This window comes from Trachypithecus francoisi, unplaced genomic scaffold (genome assembly GCF_009764315.1).
Source record: "Trachypithecus francoisi isolate TF-2019V2 unplaced genomic scaffold, Tfra_2.0 Contig01440, whole genome shotgun sequence".
NCBI classification, from domain to species: domain Eukaryota; kingdom Metazoa; phylum Chordata; class Mammalia; order Primates; family Cercopithecidae; genus Trachypithecus; species Trachypithecus francoisi.
The window spans coordinates 18088433-18113352 of NW_022681431.1; the positions used below are offsets into that span (position 1 = coordinate 18088433).

Below are 24920 nucleotides of genomic sequence, written 5' to 3' on the forward strand. Positions count from 1 at the left end.
TTTTATCTATTCACTAAATAAATAATTATCACCTAACTTTTATTATTTACTATGTGCCAAGCACTCTTCATATATTATCTTATTTCAGCCTCACAACAAGCTGATGAAGGGATGATGATGATTGTGTTCCTTTGATGGGGAAGTGGCTGAAGCAGTGAAAAGCTATGGAGCCAGGGTCTTCATGTGCAGATTCTAGGGATGCCAAGATCTGAGGGAGGCAGTTCCTGTCTTAAAGTGGCTCACAGTTTAATGGTGATGCCTCGGTGTAAGCAAACAGGTGGATAACCAAGCACGGGATTAAAGTAGAGGTAGTTGTCTGAGTTGAGCACAGCCAACCCTGCAAGGGAAGGGATGGAGCTGTGTCATAGAAAGCTTTAAAGAAGTTTGAAGAGTCTCTTCTTTAAAGACGGCATATGAGCTAAACCTCAGTTAAGATTCTGACTGATGAGAAAAGGATTCAGAGAGTGGGGAAAAGATGGGCTAGGCAAGGAATTCGCTTTGTGAATGAACACAGGCTTCAAAAGACCCTTTTGGGGAAGAGCAAGCAAGGCATGGCAGGAGGGAAGAATGGGGAGGGGCCATTGGCCCACAGTGGGTGGAGAAGCTGCGTCCGCACTAGGGAACTGGACTCTGTCCTCTGATGGGGCACCGGGGTGGATGTGCCCCAGAAGGCAGCATTCTAGGATGTCCCAATGGGCAGGGGGGTGCGGTGAATTTTGGAAACGTTGTTGAGAACCATTCTTGCAGTGAGGTTTCTGCTGCAAGAGTCCTGGTCTCAAAGTGAGGCAGCAGCCTGGCCACGACAGCTGAGGCATAGATGCCAGGTGTTCGGGGCCTTGATAACTGTCAGATGTGCGGGAGAGAAAGCAAGGAGACAGCCTGGCAGCCTCTTGGGTTTCTCCTTCGGGTGACTAGCTAAGTGGCGGTTGTATTTGTAGGAATAGAAAATAGAGATGGGGAAAGGGTAAGAAAAGAAGGTACCTAAGAGATGAAGATGTTATTGAGTCTGGGGTGCAAAGGAGAGGTCTGATCTTGAAATGCAATTTTCAGAACAATTCAAGAACATAGAGCTGATAATTGAAAATGTGCATACTGGGAGTGAGTGCCCAGAAAATGAAATTCATACTTTCTAGTAAACCTTGTGAGGGTTAGCAAGGAAAGAGATACAAAATTTAGTGAAAATTTGGAGTAATGTTAAAAAGTGTTTGAGAAAGGGAGAGAATTGAAAATAATCAGGAAAAATGGGGAAACTTAAAATTAATTTAGGAACATAAAAATGTATTACATATAATCTGCCTGTTTCTGAAGGGTTTGGTATACTTAGCCATTCGAAAGCCTGAGGGGGAGCTTAGAAAAATCTGGTGTATGGTGTTTCTCATATGCTTTTTTTTGCTTTGATCAAAACCCAGGAATCTGTTTATCTCTCACACTTGCCATTAATTCCCAGGCTTTTACTTCTCCAACTCTTCATTTGGCAACCCTGCACCTAAAAGAAAAGATCAAGCTACCATAAAATCTGGAGAGGCGTGAGTTTTTTTACGGGATAAAATTTCTAAGTTGCTTTTATCTTTTTTGACTTTATTGGGGAAAAAGAAGAGTAGGATGAGCCTTTGGCCAGCAGCCCAAAGACATCTAATCCGTGGGTCATATTTTCATTTTCTTCTTTTTTCTTTTTCTTTTGAGATGGAGTCTTGCTTTGTCACCTAGGCTGGAGTGCAGTGGTGCCATCTCACTGCAATCTCTGCTACCTGGATTCAAGCAATTCTCCTGCCTCAGCCTCCTGAGTAGCTGGGACTACAGGCACACACCACCACACCTACCTAATTTTTGTATTTTTAGTAGAGACGGGGATTTCACCATGTTGGTCAGGTTGGTGTCAAACTCTTGACCTCAGGTGATCCACCCGCCTCGGCCTCCCAAAGTACTGGGATTACAGGCATGAGACATCATGCCCGGCCATATTTTCATTTTATTCAATTTATACTTTAAAAATTTGCTGCCTTTTTCAGCCCAGCTAAGTGTCAGCTCAAAGCAGTCCAGGAACTTAAAAAGAAAACAACTTGCGTTTGTGTTTCTCTTAGGTTTTAACTCTGCTGCACCTATTATGGTGCATATTGTGTAAATGCTAAAGAGAAAAAGGAAATGGCAGTAATAAATGCCAATCGCACCAGGAAGATGGATTCAAATTCCAGGTTGTAATACAGTATTGTTAACACAAATTTAAAATGCAAAGGGAATGTTTAGGCAGTTCCATTGTGTCAGCCTTTAGGATTTTGCAAAGGTATGAGACACCTGAGAATCTCCAAAATGAGGTCTGGGTCACCAACCTCTGCAAATAAGTTATAGGACAACTTTAAATTAACTTTTATTTCTCATGAGTTGATTTTTTTTGTGACGTTCCTCTGAATTTCCCAGATCCTCGTGTCACTGGGGTAGATAGGCTGGCAGTGGCCAATGTTGTTCTAAGAGAAATCCTAAAGACAACCCATTTTTTTTCCTTGAATCCACAGGATCCTGTTTTGTGAAAATTCCTCTTACGCCCACCTATAGGATAGACAGTGGAGGCCCCCCTGGGAGAAAGTGTACACAGAAAGTGCTATCTAATTACAGAAGCAGCAGAATTTCCTTTGTGCTCAGAGGGGAAGTGCTACAAAAGTGTAATTACTTTACCCAGCATGTGTGATTTACGGGACTTAAAATGTGTGAGTTTCCAAAGAGGCATCTGTTTTTAAATACAGTATCCCTCCCAGCCAGGCAGGATGTGTTTGGGGAGGTGGGAGTGAGGACATGCACTTCCGTCCTGTGCCTGCTGCAGGATGCCTGGTGACGGGACTGAAACCGCTGGTACTTGCTGCCCCTCTGGGTCTTGCTTATCTGAGTAGAAAGAAGAAAATCAGCAAAGGGCTGCTCCCAGACCCGATCATCCACTGCTCTCCTCTTACCTTCCCACACCGAATTCTTTTTCCAGAACCTCCAAGACTTTTCCCAGTAATAAGCAAAAGAATTATCAGAGTGAACCCTGAGACCATTCTTAACATTTTTCTTTTCTTTCTTTTTTTTTTTTCTTTACCTGTTTTTATTTGAGATGGAGTCTTGCGGTGTTGCCCAGGCTGGTCTTAAACTCCTGGGTTCAAGCGATCCTCCCGCCTCGGCCTCCCAAAGTGCTGGGATTATAGAGGAGACCCATTTTTGTTGCACAGATTTCCTTGTCAGTCTTTTCCTAATATGCATAAGAACATCAATGGGGCCGGGCGCGGTGGCTCAAGCCTGTAATCCCAGCACTTTGGGAGGCCGAGATGGGCGGATCACGAGGTCAGGAGATCGAGACCATCCTGGCGAACACAGTGAAACCCCGTCTCTACTAAAAAAAAAATACAAAAAATTAGCCGGGCGAGATGGCGGGCGCCTGTAGTCCCAGCTACTCGGGAGGCTGAGGCGAGAGAATGGCGTAAACCCGGGAGGCGGAGCTTGCAGTGAGCTGAGATCTGGCCACTGCACTCCAGCCTGGGCGACAGAGCGAGACTCCGTCTCAACAACAACAAAAAAAAAGAACATCAATGGGATCACTGATCTTGAAGATCAGGTGCAGTGACTGGGCCGGGTGGCTCACACTTAGCACTTCATGAGGCTAGCGCTTTAGGAGGCTGAGGCAGGCAGATCAGTTGAGCCCAGGAGTTCGAGACCAGCCCGGGCAACACGGTAAAACCCCGTCTCTGCAAAAAAGTTAGCCAGGCATGGTGGCGTGTGCCTGTAGTCCCAGCTACTTAGGAGGCTGAGGTGGGAGGATTGCCTGAGCTTGGGGAGGTCACGGCTACTGTGAGCCATGATCGCATCACTGCACTCCAGCTTGGACAGAGTGAGACTCGGTTTCCAAAAAAAAACAAAAAACAAAAAAACAGGTGCATATCCAGATGTAATCAAACCTGTAAAAACACTGAATGGATTTTGCATATTAACGGATGGATCAAACATTTATGGAGCTGGTGTCTACTCTGCTTTTAACATTGCTCTTTGACAAACCATGTGAAGTGCTGCCATCCCATGTTTTGGGATAAGAAAGCTGAGGCTCTGAGAGATTAAGTAATTGGTCTGAGGTTTTACAGCTGGTGGATAGGAGCTTAAAATTCTCCAGTGGCATATGAGGTTCATGTGATCCGGGCCCTGCTGGTTTCTCTGACCTCATCTGCCAAGAATCACAGCCTCATTCATTATGCTTCAGCTGCCTGGGCTTTCACTAGGTGTCTCCAACTTGCCAAACTTGTTCCTGCCTCAGGGCCTTTGTGCAAGCCATTCTGTGTGCCCGGAAAGCCCTGCACTCAGACTTACCAGCCTCATCCTTGCCATTCATTTAGATCTCAATTCAGATGTCACCCCAGAGAGACCTTTGACCTCCAAGTTTAAAGTAGCCCTATATTCCCAACCCTTTTATTTTCCAAATAGTACTTCTTACCTCCTGACATTGCTATTCCCAACCCTTTTATTTTCCAAATAGTACTTCTTACCTCCTGACATTGCCTTATATGCTTATTGTACTTTTCTGGTACCCTTGGGATGTACCTCCCTGGCAGCAGAGACTTGCCTGCCTTGTTTAACACTGTACAAACCTCAGGTGCCTAGGACGATGCCCAGAACTGTCCAATACGTTTTTTTTGGTGAATTGACTAGAATGTAAATCTGCTTGACAAAGGCCAAAGCCTGTCCGATACACTGTGTCATCATAAACCTTTTTCAGCAGTTTTCAGATTAAACTTTGTATTTCTGCCTTGAAGATGATCATTTCTGGTCCCCATCCCCACTTTATTACATACAAAACCGCAGTTGTCATCTCGCGTCCTTTAAGCTGGAAATGTTGTTCAGACGGTAAGTGATAAAGCCCTTGTAGGGGTATGCAGCAGTTTTTTACACATAAACGAATCCTTCCCTTTTGTCCTCTTAGAATGGGAAACCTATTACAAATTCCACAGAACCAGGAGAGAGGGATGTGGGTCTGGTGTATAGGGAATGCGTAAGTACAAGTAGGGCAAGGTGAATTTGATTCCTGTTTTCCAGATGTGACTGTTAGCTTGTTAGAGTTACTGTTAATAACCCAGGTGGAATTGATTTGGAGATAGACTTACCACTTCTGATCCTTTGGGTCTAGCCTCCAGCTCAATATACCTTCTTCAATTTGCCTACAAGAGGAAAAAGATCTGAAGCTCAGCATAATGCTGGCTTTAGCCGTAAGAATCCAGCCATTAAGCCATCTATATGTGTAGCCATGAAGGACCTTCTAATCTGCCTTGTGAGCCTTTATGGGGCCACCTCACAGCCACAATTTATGCCCATGTGTGTCAACCTCACAGACTCAGGAGCTGTTCCTATTCATTGTATATACCAGATGACATTTCAGGATGAAAGAAATATAAGTTGTCATTACATAGGGCATCAGGCTAATAAGTCACCTGTTAGTTGAGCAGAGTAGTTATAGTTAGTGCACTGATGAAAATGCAGACCATTGGATTATCCTCATTTATAGCATTTATGTCACACTTGACCTTCAACAAACTTGGTTAACTTTACCATCATCCGTTACCTGATAGTCTTAGCACCAAGAGTATATAAATCCTTGTAGAAGTTAGTTCTTGACCAATCAATTCATGAGTATTCTTTTTTCTCTCTCCTTATCTTTGTTTCTGAGGGATCTAGGACAAGCCACTGAAGCTGCTTGTGTTTGACAAGTCATTTTAACCTGTTACCTTAACTAAAAGGTAGGGATTGTATAGACAATGCCTGTTGTGCATTAAAAGAACCATAAATCTCATTTTTCCACTTTCATTCCACTTTCCATTTCCCCATTGTGATGCAGAAAGCTGCTGTGGCGTGCCAAGACACATCCAGGGTGGGCTGTTTGGGGGGAATGGTTTTAATTTTGAGCCTTTTAAGTGAAAACCCTTAGACCTTGCCTCTATTTTGTTAAATTACGATTCTAACAAAATAAGCCAAAATGAGTGAAGCACTAGACTTTGGAAACTCTTTCCTGTATATTTGAAAAGATTTTCTTAAGACTGCTTTCCTTACCTGAAGTTGTTTTGTTTTTTCCTAAGCAAATGAGTGCCTCTCCTTGAAAACTGGGTGGGAGTCTCTGGGTGTGAGAGAACGGCAGGAAATGACCCTTTCTAAACAAAAGGACTCTTTAAGGCCTATCCTGAGTCTTTGTGTTTTGAGGAGGGGTTATGCAGAAAACCAGAGCTACGAAACGAATCTCTGCATTAGCCATTCTAATGGGGGAAGGGAGAATGGAGAACATTGTCTCCCTGCACGCCCTCCCAAGTATCTAATACCAGGGGACCCTTACTGTGAGATCCAAAGAAGTGCAAAAAAAGACCCTGGGAGCCAAGGTGGTTCTTCAGGAGTGCGTGGCTTCACGTCCCGTATAGGAAAGAAGGAACCAGGTTGGGCAGAATGATACCCAATGTGATGTTCTGGGTATCAGCTTTAACCTGGGCTTGCAGAATTTGTTTGAAAAAGCTCATGACCAGAAGTAAGTACAAAATGAAGAAAGTATGAGAGGAGTTTTGTAGGATCTATTTGTCATATGTATTTTTTTTTTTTTTCTCGCTCTGTCACCCAGGCTGGAGTGCAGTGGTGTGATCTCAGCGCACTGCAACCTCTGCCTCCTGGGTTCAAGCGATTCTCCTGACCTCAGCCTTCTGATTAGCTGGAGTTACAGGTGCCTGTCACCGTGCCTGGCTAATTTTTTTAAATTTTTAATAGAGATGAGGTTTCACTATGTTGGCTAGGCTGGTCTCGAACTCTGCTGATGTCAAGTGATGTGCCCGCCTCGGCCTCCCAAAGTGCTGAGATTACAGTGCCCGGCCTGTATATATGTTTGTGATAGATTTACCATATATATCTTTATGATCTGTTTATCCATAGGTAGAAGTTAGAGTGTTATGATTTTCTAATAAATACCCAGTAAATAAATCAAAGATTTGAATTGCTGTGTTAATGAGAAAATGAACTTTGAGGAATGCAGGTCCCTTTAAATGATCAGGTCCAGAGGGACTTTAAAATTAGACCACAGTCACGTCCTACTCCCCCCTAGAGCTGCATATTCACCTCTCTGTGTTCACTGTTTGCTGTTGCTACCAGTAGCTGTAAATTAACCTAATAATGCCGCACTGGACACTGTAACTCACTCTATAGTTTAACAATGTAGGTAGCCAATCACTAATCAGTGTAATTTGTGTAAACCAATGAGAATTCCTGGTAAACAACTTTATATCAGCCCACTCACTTGTCCCTCCTCCTTTTTTTTTTTTTTTTTTTTTTGCCTTTAAAAAGCCACTTGTAACTGCTTTTTAATTGGAATGTGTATTCAGGACACCCATGCTCCTGGGTTGCAATCTTCAAGCTTGGCTGAAATAAACTCTATTTATATTAATTTTGCCTCACCTTTTATGTTGCTATCAACTTCTTTTCTAAATCTAAGCTAAAGAGGGAATTAGTAATCATTGCTGTGCGAGGTAGTGGGCCTGTGATGAAGAAATGTCGGGCCTTGCCCTGCAGTGGAATGTTCCCTCCTCTCCTGACTTCAAAGTGACCATTCATTGTATCAGTATTTGCGCAAGGAGATCCCAGATTTAAAATGCTAGAAAAGGGGATAGGTCTTATCAAAATTATTTTGCTTTTATAAATTCTTGCTGTCTTGGAGCGATGAACTTCTCTGCTCTTCCAGGGATACTGCTATTTTTTTTTTTTTTTCAAGGAATATAAATCACTAATAATTAGAAACACATGTCTTGTTGAAAATAGTTTTGTGGTTTACTTCGTTTTCAGAACTTGAAAACGACAAACGTCTTTTCTAAGAAAAAGCATTGTTTGTTACACCACCACTGTAGGCTTTTCATTGTAACTATTTTTAGAAAGGCTGGCTCATGTGTTTGGTGGGGACTGTGTGTTGGGGGTAGGGGGCTGGTTTATTTACTTCACAGCACCAGATGCTTTACAGAATTGAAGATAAGATTAAAGCTGCAACTCAGATCCCATTATGAAAGAGTTTTGTGTATATATTAAAGGCTTGGAAGACTCTTTATCTTAGATATGAAGCCAGCAGTGCAGTATTCAAAAGAGATGTGATTATTGTAAGTTCCAGAGTTGATAGGGAAAAGTTATTCTCATTGAAAATCCCAGTGTCTGAAGTGTTGGTAGGTTTTCTTCATTTTCTTTTCTTTTCTTTTTTCTTTTTTTTTTTTGAGGCAGAGTCTTGCTGTATCGCCCAGGCTAGAGTGCAGTGGTGTGATCTCGGCTCACTGCAACCTTTGCCTCCCAGGTTGAAGCAATTGTCCTGCCTCAGCCTCCGAGTAACTGGGACTACAGGCACATGCCACCACGCCCAGCTAACTCTCGTATTTTTAGTAGAGACGGGGTTTCACTATGTTGGTCAGGCTGGTGTTGAACTCCTGACCTCAGGTGATCCGCCTGCCTCGGCCTCCCGAAGTGCTGGTATTACACACGTGAGTCACTGCACCTGGCCATTTTCTTCATTTTCTTTTTTTTTTTTTTTTTTTATTGAGGTGAAGTCTTGCTCTATTTCCAAGGCTGGAGTGCAGTGGTGCGATCTCAGCTCATTGTAACCTCCACCTTGGGTGTTCAAGCTGTTCTGCTTCAGCCTCCCAAGTAGTTGGAATTACAGGCACATGCCACCACACCTGGGTAATTTTTTTGTATTTTTAGTAGAGATGGGGTTTCACCATGTTGGCCAGGCTAGTCTTGAACCTCTGACCTCAAGTGATTCCCCGCCCCATCCCCAGCCTCCCAAAGTGCTAGGATTACAGGCCTGAGCTACCATGCCTGGCCCATTTTCTTAATACATTGTTTAAACTCCTGATTTGAGAAAGGTTAATGTATAACATAACAATTGGTAAGACACCAATTTACAAATATGGAAATATAAATTTAGATTCATTTAGAGGAGGTGGTATATGGTATACAATTGGCATATGTTTTTCATTCTTAAAGTATCAGTTATTTTCCTTTTATTACCTGTGGTAACATTGCTTGTATTTTTGTTGTTGTTGAGACAGAGTCTGGCTCTGTCGCCCAGGCTGGAGTGCAGTGGCATGATCCCTGCTCACTGTAACCTCTGCCTCCAGGGTTCAAGAGATTCTCCTGCCTCAGCCTCCCGAGTACCTGGGACTACGGGTGACTGCCACTACACCCAGCTAATTTCTGTAGTTTTAGCAGAGATGGGGTTTCACTGTGTTGACCAGGCTGGTCTCAAACTCCTGACCTCAGGTGATCCACCCGCCTTGGCCTCCCAAAGTGCTGAATTACAGGCATGAGCCACCACGCCCAGTTGCATTGATTGTATTTTTAAAAAATAAAAAAAAAAAAAAGTGTGATCCATTCTCTAAGCTGCTCGCCACCATGCAATATTGAGAGTCAGACGAATGGCTCTCAGATCCTGTGCATTAAGAACTGTTTGTGTATCAGCCTTCTTTTTTTTTTTTTTTTTTGAGGCGGAGTCTCGCTCTATCGCCCAGGCTGGAGTGCAGTGGCCAGATCTTGGCTCACTGCAAGCTCCGCCTCCCGGGTTTTACGCCATTCTCCTGCCTCAGCCTCCCGAGTAGCTGGGACTACAGGCGCCCGCCACCTCGCCCGGCTAGTTTTTGTATTTTTTAGTAGAGACGGGGTTTCACTGTGTTAGCCAGGATGGTCTCGATCTCCTGACCTTGTGATCCGCCCGTCTCGGCCTGTGTATCAGCCTTCTAAAGCATGGCGAATAAGACAACTTATGCAGTGGAGACACGTTTCCTGGGATCATCTGTGGTCGAGATAGATTCAGGAATGTAGTGTGTCTGATTTTATTGGGTGCAGGAACTGCTTTTTCTATAGCTGTTGGTATTCATGTAACTGGTGGTTAACCCCGAATCAAAGTGAAAATGTCCTGAGCAGGCATGTTTGTCCATTCTCTCCATGTTCTTAAATCATCAAAGGGAAGTTCTTGCCCTTTGCAAGACCAGCATCTGTTGCCATTTGGTCATAGTGCACCCAGCCTGCTGACTCTGTATCTTCAAAACAAAAACAAAAGCCAGTAGGGAGGGAGCAAAGACTCCAAAGTGCTGTGGGGCTTTGGAATACTGTGAGTTTCTGATTTTGGTAAATGTACATCCAAGATGTTTTAACCATTAACTGTCTCCTCTTCTACATTCCATTAAACCCCACTGGCCTTTAATCAACATGAGAATTTCTCTTGTAATATCCTGGATTGTGATTAGATAGATAGAGGAGTCCTATTGGTGTGAGTTTACCTTGAAGTCAGTGGAAAAGTGTTATTTTTCCTTTTTTTTTTTTTTGAGACGGAGTTTTGCTCTTGTTGCCCAGGCTGGAGTGCAATGGCACGATCTCAGGTCACCGCAGCCTCTGCCTCCTGGGTTCAAGCGATTCTCCTGCCTCAGCCTCCGGAGTAGCTCGGATTACAGGCATGCGCCACCACACCCAGCTCATTTTGTATTTTTAGTAGAGAACGGGGTTTCTCCGTGTTGGTCAGGCAGGTCTCAAACTCCCGACCTCAGGTCATCTGCCTGCCTTGGCCTCCCAAAGAAAAGTGTTGTTTTTCCGTCTACTGATACTAAAGTCAGCCCATTCAAAGCCTGGGTGCTGCTCCGTGCAGGAGACTCAGGAATGGAAATGCAGCAGATTGACCTGAGACCCTCCTTCCTGAAACCAGTACTCTGACATCTCGCCACATAACTCCAAAGCCCTGTACTTTCCAAACTGACATTGCAATCATAGTCTTTAGAACGCTTGCCGTAAATACCTTTCCTCCCTCCCCACGCCTAATGGATTAATTTTTAGTCTTATAAGTTAGGAAATGTCTCATATAGGGCTGAGATAAAGAGTAAGTGTTATTGTTCATGTAAAGCCCTGAAATAGTTTGCCTTTAGCAAAAGCTCTAGGGTATTTTCGCAGGTCTTTCGTTGTACTAAAAATGTGCAGAACTACCTTCTACCCCAGGTGGTCCTCAGCAGAGCTTCTGTGTGGAGCAGAAAGTTTTCTCCTGGGATATTTTTGCCTATTTTAAGCCCTGTCTTATGCTTATTTCTGTTGGTCATTTCTCCCAGCATTTCTTAAAGGAAAGATAGTAATGTATTGCTTCATTTTAGGGATTAAAAGAATGATAAATGTGTGAGGTGTTTAATTCATTTTATATTTTAAGTTGAAACTACCAAGATTCATAAGCTGTTTGTTCATCTAATTGGATCACATTGTGTTCAAGTTTCTGTTCACTGTTTTTGTTTTTTAAAACACAATCTTAGTTACCCGTTCTCTCCTCACCCCCATTAGCAAACACAAGTAAGCAAAAAAAAGATTAAAAAAGGAAACAATTCTATAACTCCCCCACAGCTAGTGTTAATACCTCACTGTCTTTTACATGTTCTTTTCTCTCTGCGTGCACACATGCATCTATTTGAACAAAAATGAGATCATAGTAAGTTTTCCATTTATTTCACTTAAAAGGATGTTATGAACATCTTTGCTTGCCATTGGATACATTTCTCTCTCTCTTCTTTGATTCGTCACCTTGCTGTGTCCTCCAGGCTGGAGTGCAGTGGCACAATGCGATCATAGCTCACTGCAGCTTTGAACTCCTGTCCTCAAGCGATCCTCACACCTCAGCCTCCCAAGCAGCTGGGACTACAAGTGTGCACCACCATGCCTGGCTAAGTTTTTGTGTTTTTTCTGTAGAGACGCGGTCTCATTATGTTGCCCAGCCTGGTCTCAAACTCTTGGCCTCAGGTGATCCTCCTGCCTCAACCTCCCAAAGTGTTAGGATTACAGGCATGAGTCATTGCATCTGGCCAATTGGATATGTTTCTGCAGCCAAATTTTAAAATCTTCCTATTGTGCTATACTATGGATGTGCCTTAATGTATTTGACCCACCCCTTATTATTGGGCTTATTATTAAACATATTTCCAGCTTAAGTGATATAAACAGTGCTGTACATCCTCCTAGCTAAATCTGTGTATACACCCTTAGTGATTTCCTTAGCTTCAATTCTTAGAGGTGGAATTTCTGGGTCAAAGGGCATGCATTCTTCTAAAGATATTTGATGTTTATTGCCAAATCTTCTCTAGAACACTGTACTAACTCCCATTCGTACTAAGATAATCAGCGGGCCCATTCCCTGCATCCTCTGCCCCTGCCGTTCAAAAATGTCGGAAGATTGCTCCCTCACTGTAGAGTTTTTCATATTTGTGTTCCATCTGTGATTCAGAATTAATATTCCAGCCTCATGTGTACAACACCTGGATGTTACATAGTGACTTTTTTTTAACCTCATTTGAAGACATATCCCAGTTGTTTCTCATACTTCACTGGGTATAAAAATGCTTAGCAGATAATTTCTGGGGGTGTCATTCTTGAGTTTATCGGGCACCATGAAGTGTGTTGATTTTTGTGTGTTAGGTGCTTGCTGTATTTTCCTGGCTATTAATGTCTGACGATGAGACCAGTATTTTAGGTGTTCTGAGTGCATGTACAGAATTTGAATCAGCTCTAACATTTGTCAGGTAGAATAATAACACTGCCAGTTAAAACTTTATTTTAGATGCATCCTGATTTCAAAGATGTTACAGTGTGGAAACATGTCTCAGAATCGGTGCATATATTATTCTCTTACCTGCTTTTCTGGTCACAAGGTTGGTTTGCTCTTGAGGTGAGAACAGAGACGGTCTGGTCAGTTTGACATAAGTTTTGGTGGACAGTGAGCCAAGTACATCCTTGGAAAGAATTTTGTAATTACAGTTGAATCAACAATGCCTTTTTTTTTTTTTTTTCGGAGACAGGGTCTCTGTCTGTCACTCAGGGTGTGGAGTGCAGTAGCATGATCAGAGCCCACTGTAACCTCAACCTCCTGGGCTCAAGCGATCCTCCCACCTCAACCTGCTGAGTAACTGGGACCACAGAGCTGTGTCACCACACCCTGCTAATTTTTTTTTTTTTGAGACAAAGTTTCACCCTTGTCACCCAGGATGGAGTGCAGTGGCACCACGTTGGCTCACTGCAACAGCACCATCTTGGCTCACTGCAACCTCCACCTCCTGGGTTCAAGTGATCCGCCTGCCTCAGCCTCCCAAAGTTCTGGAATTACAGGCTCCTGCCACCATCCCCGGCTAATTGGTCTATTTTTAGTAGAGATGGGGTTTCACCATGTTGGACAGGCTAATCTGGAACACCTGACCTCAGGTGATTCGCCTGCCTCAGCCTTCCAAAGTTCTGAGATTATAGGTGTGAGCCACCACGCCCGGCTCACCCTGCTAATTTTTAAATTTTTTTGTAGAAAAGGGGTCGCAGTACATTTCCCAGACTTTTCTCTAACTCCTGGCCTCAGGCAATCCTCTTGCCTTGACGTCCCAAAGTGTTGAGACTTACAGGCATGAGCTACCATGCTTTGCCCCACAATGCCTTTTATTAGGTAGAGACCGTGGTATATATCTCCTTGTGAAAATGATCCTTTTCCTCCTCCTTCAAATTGAGGATGCTGCCTTGGCGCTCCAGCATGTTGCAGCTCCTTAAGTATTACTCAGGATGGAGGAGAGACCATTCAGGGCAATCGCATCTTCCCTGAAGGGGCTGTTTTCACTGTGGATGCCCACGACATACCAAGAGTCAAATCCTGTCTGAGGAGTGTAGCTCCGGTCTCCCCGTGTGGGCAGGGCAATCACCATTAACCCCAGCCCACAGGCCTCCTTAATTGTTAACAGACATTCTGAGAAGTGCGCGCCCTCCACAAAGCCTACACACATGTGTTCAAGTGTGACTCTAGGAAATGAGCAGATGTAATGGAAACCTCAGTATTGACTCATCCGATTGTTATATATGAGTGGAATTTGCATCTCATTTAGTGTTTATTTCAGTAGATTCCAATTGAGGTCATGGAGTGCTAAATTTATATGCATCATAACACCTGTCTCAAAGGAATTGGGAACTCCTTTGCAAAATAAAAGATGTCTTCTTTTCCTTTAGCCCTTGGTTTTGTTTGGCAGATGGTGTAGGTGAAGAGAACATTAGTTGTGGAAGAGGTATGTATGACTCCCTTGGGCATAGTCATTGATATTTTTTAAAGACAGGCTGAGAGTCTGTTTTCTTGGCCTTTCTGGGGGATGGAGAAGTCGTTACTGAGAAGCAGTTTTCTTGCCTTCTTGGAAAGACCTCAGTCAACACAGGAAACAATGGGAGAATAACATTTGATCCTACTTAAATGGACAATATTGTGTAATATGGGTGGAAAGGGCTTAGAAATTCAGTAAGAGATCAGTGTGGACCAGAATAAAAGGCTTTGAGAAAGAAAGGTGGACCTTGAGGAACTGGTAATATTTAAATAGAAATGGGTACTGGGTTAGGAGAGTTTCACCATCATAAAAGTTTGGGGCCTGGCGTGGTGGCCCATGTCTGCAATTCCAGCACTTTGGGAGGTGGAGGCTGAGGTGGGAGAATTGCTTGAGGCTAGAAGTTCGAGACCAGCCTGGGGAACATAATGAGATGCTGCCTCTATAAAAAGTAAAAAAAAAAAAAAGATTAACAGGCATGGGTGATGTGTGCCTGTAGTCATATCTACTTGGGAGGCTGAGGTGGGAAGATCGCTTGAGCCCAAGAGGTCAAGTCTGCTGCAATGAGCTGTGGTCGTGTCATTGCACTCCAGCCTGGACAACAGAGTGAGGCCCTATCACGTAAAAAAAAAAAAAAAAAGGTTTGAAAGTAGGAATGAATGTAGCACATTTACAGGAGCAGGGAAAAGCTCTCTCTATTACTTTTTGACGAATGAATGGTATGTATTTGGGGATATTTTAAAGAATTTTTAGGCTGGGCACCGTCCTCATGCTTGTAATCCCAGCACTTTGGGAGACTAAGTGGGAGGATTGCTTGAGCCCAGGAGTTTGAGACTAACCTGGGCAACATGGTAAAACCCTGTCTCTACAAAAAATACAAAAATTAGCCAGGCGTGGCAGCATGCACCTGTAGTCCCAGCTATCAGGAGGCCGAGATGGGAGGATCAGGATCCCTTGAGCCCAGGAGGTCAGAGCCATGGCGAGCCATGATTGCGCCACTGCACTCAGCCTAGGCTGCAGAACAGGACCCTGACTCAAAAAAAAGGTATTAATATTTGTCAGTGTCATTGGTTTTCCAATCAGGGCTGTTCCACAGGTGATTGTTATACAACCAGGGAAGAAGTTAGACATCTGCAGAACTCAATGCCAGTTAGCTAAGTCTTTTTTTTTTTTTTCCAACTCATTTTGGGTCCTAGGTATGCAAGGCCATGCAAGCTGTTCAGGTTACCATACTGGAAAAATAAGGATTTTTTTTCTTTAGTTATTCTTCCTTAACTTTCTTTTGTATTCCAGCAGGGTGCAGTGGCGCAATCTCGGCTTACTGCAGTCTCTGCCTCCTAGGCTCAAGCAATTTTCCCATCTCAGCCTCCCGAATAGCAGTCGCATGCCACCAAGCCCAGCTAATTTTTGTATTTTTAGTCGAGACGGGGTTTCACCATGTTGCCCAGGCTGGTCTTGAACTCCTGAGCTCAAGTGATCGTCCCCGCTCAGCCTCTCAAAGTACTGGGATTACAAGCGTGAGTCACCATGCCCGGCCTTAACTTTCTGGATGAAGCCATTTACTCCATAACTTTGCTTATTTTTTCCTGTTTTTTTTTTTTTTGGTGGGGGAGTGCTTCTTCATTCTGCCTCTTCAGAACAGCATGGCTGTTTATCAGCCGTGGTGACTCTTAGCTGAATGTATAATTCCTAGATGATCTAGTCATCCCAAAGGTACTCAACTCCTACTTGGATTAGTCCCTGCTGGTGCAATGAGCAACAAACAGATTGTCCTTGATCATCCTGGAAGTTACAGTGTAGTTGGAAGTGTATATTAAACAGTTAAGCACGGATAAGTAGAGAATAACAGACTGTAATAAGTGCTAGGGAGGAAGAGTGCAGTTGATGTGAGATTGACAGTTGATAGTTACAAGGGGACCTTTTTGACTTTGTTCTCGGCACTGTTCACTTCACTGGGTATGAACTCGGTCATCTTCACTGTGCTGTGGGGTAGTTATCCACCACCGCTCCTCCCAATAGAGGAGGAACTGAGAGGCTCAGTGAGTTGAATAACTTGCCATGGGTCACAGCTAATAAATAACAGAGCCTGGATTTGAACCCGGTCAGTTAGTTCAAAATCCATCAATTTCACTAGACCTCACTGCCAGTTTAGAGGTACTAGAGAAGTTTACTTCAAGGGAACAAGAGTTCTCTTCCTTAGGCCCATGTCGCTCAGGATCCTGCCTCCCTAAACAGAAGAGCTTGCAACACAGGACTTGTGTAAGCTTTCGGCGATCGGTAATGTGGAAACTAATCTTGTCAAGGAGACGACCAGTTACAGGATCCCTAGTTTAAGAAAATCTAAATGGCCTTGGGCTTCCTCTTGCCAAAATCTAGTCTTCTCTGCTTCTTTCATCCTGCCTGTCTAGATCCTTAAGTTAGACCCCCAGAACCTCAATGGACTTTCCCCACCCTTAGTCCATCTAACATGAATGGCAGGCTCCTTTTCCAAAGGCGCTACTCTAGCTGGGCACAGTGGCTTATGCCAGCAATCCAGCACTTCAGGAGGCTGAGGCAGGCGGATAACCTGAGGCCAGGAGTTTGAGACCAGCCTGGCCAACACGGCGAAACCCTGTCTCTACTGAAAATACAAAAATTAGCCTAGTATGGTGGCAGGCGCCTGTAATTCCAGCTACTTGGAAGGGTAAGGCAGGAGAACCACTTGAACCTGGGAGGAGAGGGTTGCAGTGAGCCAAGGTCGTACCACTACACTCCAGCCTGGGCAACAGAACAAGATTCTGTCTCAAAAACAAAACAAACAAAAATCAAAGGCTCTACTCCATAAATCAGTTGCACCGAAAAACATTTGGAAGCTCCTTGATCGAAGATTTGATGTATGTGAAAGTGTTCTGAAGACCGTAGAGCGCTGTATAGTTGCACACCACCATGTTTTGGTGATAGTAAGATCCAAGTTTGAGAAATAATTCTCTCATCTCTTAAAATTCAAATTAAAAAGTGTATACTTGAATACTTCTTAGAATATTCAGAGCTGTGGAACCATCACCACTATCTAATTTTAGAACATTTTGTCAACCCCTGAAAAAAATCGCAAATCCATTAACCAATCAGTCAGCATTTCCTCCTCTCCCTAACCCAAAGCAACTGCGAATCTGCCTTTTTTCCTCTATGGATTTGCCTGTTTCGGACATTTCACGCAAATGGAATGATACAAGATTGGTCTTTTGGCTTTTTTCACTTAGCATCATGTTTTCAAGGCTCATCCATCTTACAGCATGAGTTGGTACCCTTCCCATTATTTGAGTGATGTCGCTGGTGTATGGATGTGCTATGTTTTGTTTGTCCATTCATCTGCTCACATATATTTGGGTTGTTGACACTTTCTAGATGTCAGTCTGTTATTACAAAGCATTCCACCTCCGGGTCCCTCAATGTCTAGTGCCTAGAGTGTTTTCTTTTCTTTTCTTTTTTTTGAGATAGAGTTTTGCTCTTGTTGCCCAAGGCTACAGTGCAATGGTGTGATCTCAGCTCACTGCAACCTCTGCCTCCTGGCTTCAAGCAGTTCTCCTGCCTCAGCCTCCCAGGTAGCTGGGATTACAGGTGTGAGCCACCATGCCTGGCTAATTTTGTATTTTTAGTAGAGAAGGGATTTCTCCATGTTGGTCAGGCAGGCCTCGAACTCCTAACCTCAGGTGATCTGCCTGCCTCGGCCTCCCGAAGTGCTGGGGTTACAGGTGTGAGCCACCATGCCTGGCCTAGAGTGTTTTCTTTAATCCTCTCCAGTTACTTCAACTTTTTTCTGTCCAAGCTTATCTTTTGGGCTTTCCCCCAATAGGACTGTTGAGTCAGTTACTGACTTAGCACAGTGAATATGCATCCTAATCCATTCTTTATTTTTTATTTTATTTTATTTTTGAGATGGAGTCTCACTCTGTTGCCAGGCTGGAGTGCAGTGGCACGATCTTGGCGCACTGCAACCTCCGACTCCCTGGCTCAAGCAATTCTCCTGCCTCAGCCTTCCGAGTAGCTGGGATTATAGGCAAGCACCGTCACACCCAGCTAATTTTTGTAGGTTTAGTAGAGACGGGGTTTCATCGTGTTGGCCAGGATGGTCTCGATCTCCTGACCTTGTGATCTGCCTGCCTTGGCCTCCCAAAGTGCTGGGATTACAGGCATGAGCCACCGCATCCGGCCTTACTTACATTCTTTTATGTGTCTACATGTATTCATTTAGATGTTGAGCTCAGTTTTTCAAAAGACAGTTCATCCAACAAGTATATATTGAATACCTACTGTGTGCCTGGCACTAGTTGGCAGTTCAAATAAATTAGTGAACAAAGCTAAGAGCCCTGCCTCCATGGGGACTTAAACATTTTGGCAAAGCTTACATTCTGGGGGACTTAAAACACACACACACACACACGCACACACACATTTAACTGCTACTCTTTTATTTTATTTATTTATTTTTTTGAGATGGAGTCTCACTCTGTTGCCCAGGCTGGAGTGTAGTAGTACAATCTCGGCTCCCTGCAACCTTCGCCTCCTGGGTTCAAATGATTCTCCTGCCTCAGCCTCCCAAGTGGCTGGGACTACAAGCACATGCCACCACGCCTAGCTAATTTTTTGTATTTTTAGGGATGGGGTTTTACCATGTTAGGCAGGATGGTCTTGATCTGCTGACCTCGTTGCCCCCCTTGGCCTCACAGAGTGCTGGGATTACAGGCATGAGCCACCGTTCCTGGCCAACTACTACTCTTTTATATCTCTGGGTGACTTTAAAATATATATATATGTATGTGTGTGTGTATAAAAATAAAATTAACTGCTAATCTTTTATATTTCTAGCACCTGACCACGAAATGTCATATGGTATAGATGGTCAATAAACATTATCTGATAACTGACATTGAAATTTTCTTTATCTTTTTTCCTGTTTTTTTTTTGTTGTTGTTGTTGTTGTTGGTTGGTTGGTTGTTTCTTTTAGAGGCAAGATCTTACTGTGTCAGCCAGGCTGGAATGCAGTGATGCAATCATAGCTCACTGCAGCCTCTCACTCCCAAGCTCGAGACATCTTCCTACCCCAGCCTCCTGGAAAGCCAGGACTGCATGTGCACACAGCCATGCCAGGCTATTTTAAAGAAAATTTATTCAAGAGATTATTTCAAGAGATGGGGTCTTGCTACTTTGCCCAGGCTGGTCTTTAACTCCTGGGCTCAAGTGATCATCCTGCCTTGGCCTTTCAAGACCCTGGGATTACAGGGGTGAGCCACTGCGCCTGGCCATGACATTTTCTTAATAATTTTTAATGAAGCCACTTAATCCTCTCCAGACTGTAAAGATCTCTGTCTTATTTCATACTGGCACTGTAATCACAGTTTTCGAGTTTATTCATGAAGGTGAAAGTGTCATCTTGGTGAATAGAAACAAACTTGGGAAAAGCACATCTCACTTCCTTCTGTATGTGTCTTTACTCCAGACCCTGGCCTGTGCTTTGCTCCTCCTGGAGGCTGTTAAGTCAGAGTCTTATTCTAAGGATTGGAATCTTCTGGAGATTCTGTGGAAGACAGAGGAGGGAGGGTGGTGTGTGTTCCTTACTTACTGTCAAAATTGAGAAATTTTCCTCCTGGCTGGCCATGGTGGCTCACGCCTGTAATCCCAGCACATTGGGAGGTGGAGGTGGGTGGATCACTTGAGCTCAGGAGTTCGAGACCAGCATGGGCAACATCTCGAAAACCCATCTCTACAAAAAATTTAAAAATTAGCTGAGCGTGGTGGCATGCGCCTATAGTCTCAGCTATTTGGGAGGCGGAGGTGAGAGGATTACTTGAGCCTGGGAGGCAGTGGCTGCAGTTCGAACCATGATCACACCGCGGCACTCCAGCCTGGGTGACAGCGAGACCCTGTCTCAAAAAAAAAAAAAGGAAATGTTTCTCCTCCTTTCTGTCCCATAGTACGCAAGTGTTTGTTTGTTCAGTTACTGACAGAGTTGAGGCTTATCTGGTGGTGAACATGGTGCCTACCAGGAAGGGCTGCCAGCTCCTTACACATCTTGCTATAATTAGTAGTAATTAGGCATCTTTCTTCCCCAGTGTCTTTTGGAACTGATAGTAGCAGGGCTTTCGCAGAACACTGTGAGAATTAATGAGTTAATATTTGCAGAGGCCTCTGGAAATGTTAAGTGCTTGGTGTTCTTATCTTTTCTCTGAGCTCAGTTGCCTTATAAGGCTGTCCACTGAGGCTGAGGGACCTCTGTGGGGAACAGGGCCAGCCCTGAGCCCAGATGACTGTGGCAGTCCATGACTGTTCCCGGAATGGGCTCAGATTTCTTATTTTAATAGGAATGACACTACTTTTTTTTGTAATTATTAGTGTCAGTCTTGCACGTACTTTCCCCCCAACTTTACTACATCTATTTTTAGCACCCCATCTCCATGGTTCTTGCCCTCTCAAAACCAATTATAGTAAAATCCATTTGAACAGAGATACTCTAGTCCAAGTTAAGTTCTTACATTTTCTTTTCCTGGAAAGATAGGCTACTTATCCCAAGAATTATTTGAAGTTAGTTCATTCTTTTTTTAAGTGTTGTATTGAGGAGGACAGAAAAATAGTAGATACAACATTCCAATAGTACTTCATTTATTTTAAACCAATGAATTAAAATGCACAAATATTCAATAGAGAGGTCTATAAAAGTTTGTTAACTTCTCATGAAATAGACATTTCTTTTCCAACAATAGTATGTAAACATGGACATTTACATACTCAAAAGCTACTTTCAAAGATTTCTCCCTCTCCCTCCTAGCCAGGTTGTCAGTATAATGATATCGATTTAGGCTATCATAGGCCTTTTGAGCTGGAAGGTCACCCAAGAACCGTATTTGTTCAACACCTTCACCTAAAAAGATGGGGCCAGTGAAGTTCAAGGTTGTGTCTGGAGCACATTCCAGTTTTTTCTAATTGACATTGTTTTTTTTTTTTTTTAATTTGAGGCAGAGCTTCGCTCTGTTGCGCGGGCTGGAGTGCAGTGCCACCATCTTGGCTCACTGCAGCCTCTGCCACTAGGGTTCAAGTGATTCTCCTGCCTCAGCCTCCTGAGTAGCTGGGATTACAGGCATGCACCTCTATGCCCAGCTAATTTTTGTATTTTTTAATAGAGATAGGTTTTCGCCAGGCTGGTCTCGAACTCCTGACCTCAAGTGATCCTCCCACCTTGGCCTCCCAAAGTGCTGGGATTACATGCATGAGCCACCATGCTTGGCTGGCATTGTTCTAATTGATCCCTATTTCTCCCTCTGGAAGGAGAGTTGGCATCTCCTTCTGGATCCCTTGAGGTCAAGTAAAATAACCCCTATACTTTTCAAATTTTTTAAGTAGAGAGAATGATAGCTACTCTCAGCCAACTCCAAGAAGAGTGTTATCACAGGTGAATCCTGTAAGATAAATACCAATATTTGCTGCAGTGGGGAGCATCAAGAAAGTGGCACAAGGTTAGAATGTTAGAATGTTATTTCTTTTTTCTTTCTTTTTTTTTTTTAAAGACAGAGTCTCACTCTGTCGCCCAGGCTGGAATACAGTGGCGTGATCTCGGCTCAGTGCAACCTCCGCCTCCCCGGGTTCAAGCGATTCTCCTGCCTCAGCCTCCTGAGTAGCTGGAACTACAGGCATGTGCCACCATGCCCGGCTAATTTTGTATTTTTAGTAGAGATGGGGTTTCACCATGTTGGCCAGGCTTGTGTCGATCTCGACCTTGTGATCCACCCACCTCGGCCTCCCAAAGTGCTGGGATTACAGGTGTGAGCCACTGCGCCTGGCCAGAATGTTTTTTTCTTAAATCTTTATTGACCTTAGAAATATTTATTTTTGTTGTGCCCCTCCCCCACTCCCTCCTCCCCTTTTAATGTCATCAGAACAACAGGCATTGGGTCATTGATTGCTATCTATGCTGGCTCAGTGGCTACCGTCATTTTTATTAATGATACACTTCTGTTTGCCAGGGCAGATAGCTTGTAAGTAAACATAAATCCTATATAGAAAGAATGAACAAATATTTTTGGTGAGCCTTGGACCTCCTGTATCTGTGGATGTTTATAGGCAATCTCTTGTTTATAGGAAATGGCGCAGAGTTGAGGAACTTTGGCCTCACTAGTGGTGGGAAGTGGGACAAAGTAGGCCACGTCTGTTGCTGGTTAGCTCACTTGATTAGAACAGTATGCTAATGAACCCAAGGTCACTGGGCCATCTGTGTATGGGTTAGCCAGCTCTGCTCTGCCGGGATCCCAGACCTTGGCCAGGAGGCTGGGCAATGTGTATCATTGGTCATGAGGCTGGAGCAGATAGAAAGATCTGTACTAATCCATCACCAGACCCAGAAAACAAATTCAAAACACATGTCCTGTGGATAGTACACTATCTGTGGCTCTTTAATTTATGAGGGTATCATAACAGATTTTTATAATTTTCTTAAAAAACAGATTTTTTTTTCTGATTAATAATAAAATGCATGTTATTGAGGATCCTGGGAAAATAAAGTTTGAGGAAGGAAACAAAATTCACAGTTTATCCCAGGACTGACAGAGGTTACATCTTGGATTTTTCCATCCTTGATGTTCCCTTCCCTTGGCTTCAATGACACCACACTTGGTTGACTTTCCTCTTCCTCACTGACGCCACTCCTACATTCCCCTCTTCCCCTTTTCCCCTGGATTTGGTTTGAAAATGGTAGTGTTCCTTGGCACTCTGTCCTGCATCTTCATTTCTCATTGTCCTGCATTCCCATGGATGGTGTCCTTCATCTCAGACTTCTGTCCTGAAATCCAGATTCAAATATCCAAGTGTCTACACCACTTCTAGTTGGATGCTAATGTGTCTGGTAAATGATCCCATTATCCCCACTATCTGACCTGCACCCTTGTGTTCCTCCTCTCTAGGAGTCACAGCCTTCACCTAGGTGCCCGTCCCTTCCCCTCCCCTCCCTGACTAATCCTTCACCAGATTCAACAGTTGTACTTTCCAAGAATCTCTCAAATCTGTTGACTTACCTCTACGCTGCTGCTGTCCTATTTCAGGCAACCAGCAAAGCTTTTACACAGCCTTAAGCCACTTGCCTGTCTCCAAGCTTGTCTGCCTTTCAGTCCTTACTGTCTTCAGGAGAGCCAGCTAACCTTTCACAGAATAGAAATGCACTCTGCCATTCTGCTTAAAACCTTTAACTGTGTCCCCTTGCCAGATGGTCTCATCTGCAACTTTCTCCGGCAGACCCTATGCTTTAGTCATATATAGAGCTTCATTCGCTTCTGATAATGCATCATCTCTTTCATCTATCCAGTAAGCATTTTTATGGATAATCAATTGTCAGATATCAGGTTCTGGGAGGGTGCTTCAGGAAACTCAATCTTGGATGGGGAGAGACCAAGACAGACCTGGGAGTATAGGCTTGGCTGGAAAGGCTGTTTTGACTGGCATTGGGAAAACCTGGAGTAAGACTGCTTGGTGTGTTAGAAGGCAGTGTGTACACACTCTGCCTTGTGCGACGTTTGGCAGCTTTTCCCCTGGTCTTTGAAAAGGATGCCTCCTTGAAAGAGTTATTCCAGGAGCATGTTGCATAGAAGAAAAGACATCCTGATGTCTTCATCTAAGAGAAATGCTTCTGAAGTTGGTCAATTTGTTTTTGCGTTAGCCTTATACTTAAAATTACTGTGTATGGGGACCTAAGTTTTAACGTAACACAGTGAATTCCTTTTGTAACATTCCGAGTGATATGTCCCATTGCAATGTGGGATTTTCAGAATTGGGAAATCCCTGAGAGCCAGGATGTAGAGTGTTGTTTCCCAATACCCTAGTGGTTTATGAGTTGGGAGAATTGTGTATATCCTAGCCATGTTCCCTGTTTCTTCTTGGGTTTGTTTTGCATCCCCCTTGCCAGATAAACTAAACAAAATGATAAAGAGTAGAAAAGACTGTCCATTAGTGGAGTTAATGTTTATGTAAATGTTAATCCATAGAAAATACAGTGTTGCTTTTCAGTCTAACAGACTCTTTGGCCCCTTATCCTACCCTCTTGGTGATTTTCATTGTTTTGTTGTTGTTTGTTTTGTTTTGCTTGAGACAGAGTCTCCTGTTGCCCAGGCTGGAGAGCAGTGGTGTGATCTCTGCCCACTGCAACCTCTGCCTCCCGGGTTCAAGTGATTGTTATGTCTCAGCCTCCCTAGTAGCTGGGATTACAGGCACCCACCACCATGCCTGGCTAATTTTTATTTTTGAGATGGAGTCTTGCTCTGTTGCCCAGGCTGGAGTGCAGTGGTGCAGTCTTGGCCCAGTGCAAGCTCCGCCTCCTGGGTTCACACCGTTCTCCCACCTCAGCCTCCCGAGTAGCTGGGATTACAGGTGTGTGCCACCACGTCCAGCTAATTTTTTGTATTTTTAGTAGAGGCAGGTTTTCACCGAGATAGCCAGGATGGTCTCGATCTCCTGACCTCGTGATCCGCCTGCCTCAGCCTTCCAAAGTGCTAGAATTACAGGTGTGAGCCACTGCACCCTGCCCTTTTTTCTGTTTTTGAGACAGTCTCCCTCAGTTGCCTAGGCTGGAGTACAGTGGTACCATCTTGACTCAACCGCAAGCTCTGCCTCTTGGGTTCAAGCAAGTCTCCTGCCTCAGCCTCCTGAATAGCTGGGATTACAGGCATGCACCCACTATGCCCAGCTAATTTGTGTATTTTTAGTAGAGACAGGGTTTTGCCATGTTGGCCAGGCTGGTCTTGAACTCCTGACCTCAAGTGATCCTGCCCGCCTTGGCCTTCCAAAGTACTGGGATTACAGGTGTGAACC

General features: G+C 43.9%; 1 protein-coding gene and 1 long non-coding RNA gene across 13 annotated transcripts in view; one reads left to right on the forward strand and one right to left on the reverse strand.

Moving 5' to 3' along the window:
* Positions 1-24920, forward strand: part of RBPMS (RNA binding protein, mRNA processing factor) — a 193984-nt gene that overhangs the window by 7896 nt on the left and 161168 nt on the right. The window lies entirely within an intron of this gene.
* Positions 3836-23621, reverse strand: LOC117094485. The gene is made up of 4 exons (XR_004441567.1): positions 23611-23621; positions 20519-20523; positions 4503-6000; positions 3836-4450 (listed from the first exon to the last, which is right to left on the reverse strand). It is a non-coding gene; the product is annotated as an uncharacterized LOC117094485 (long non-coding RNA).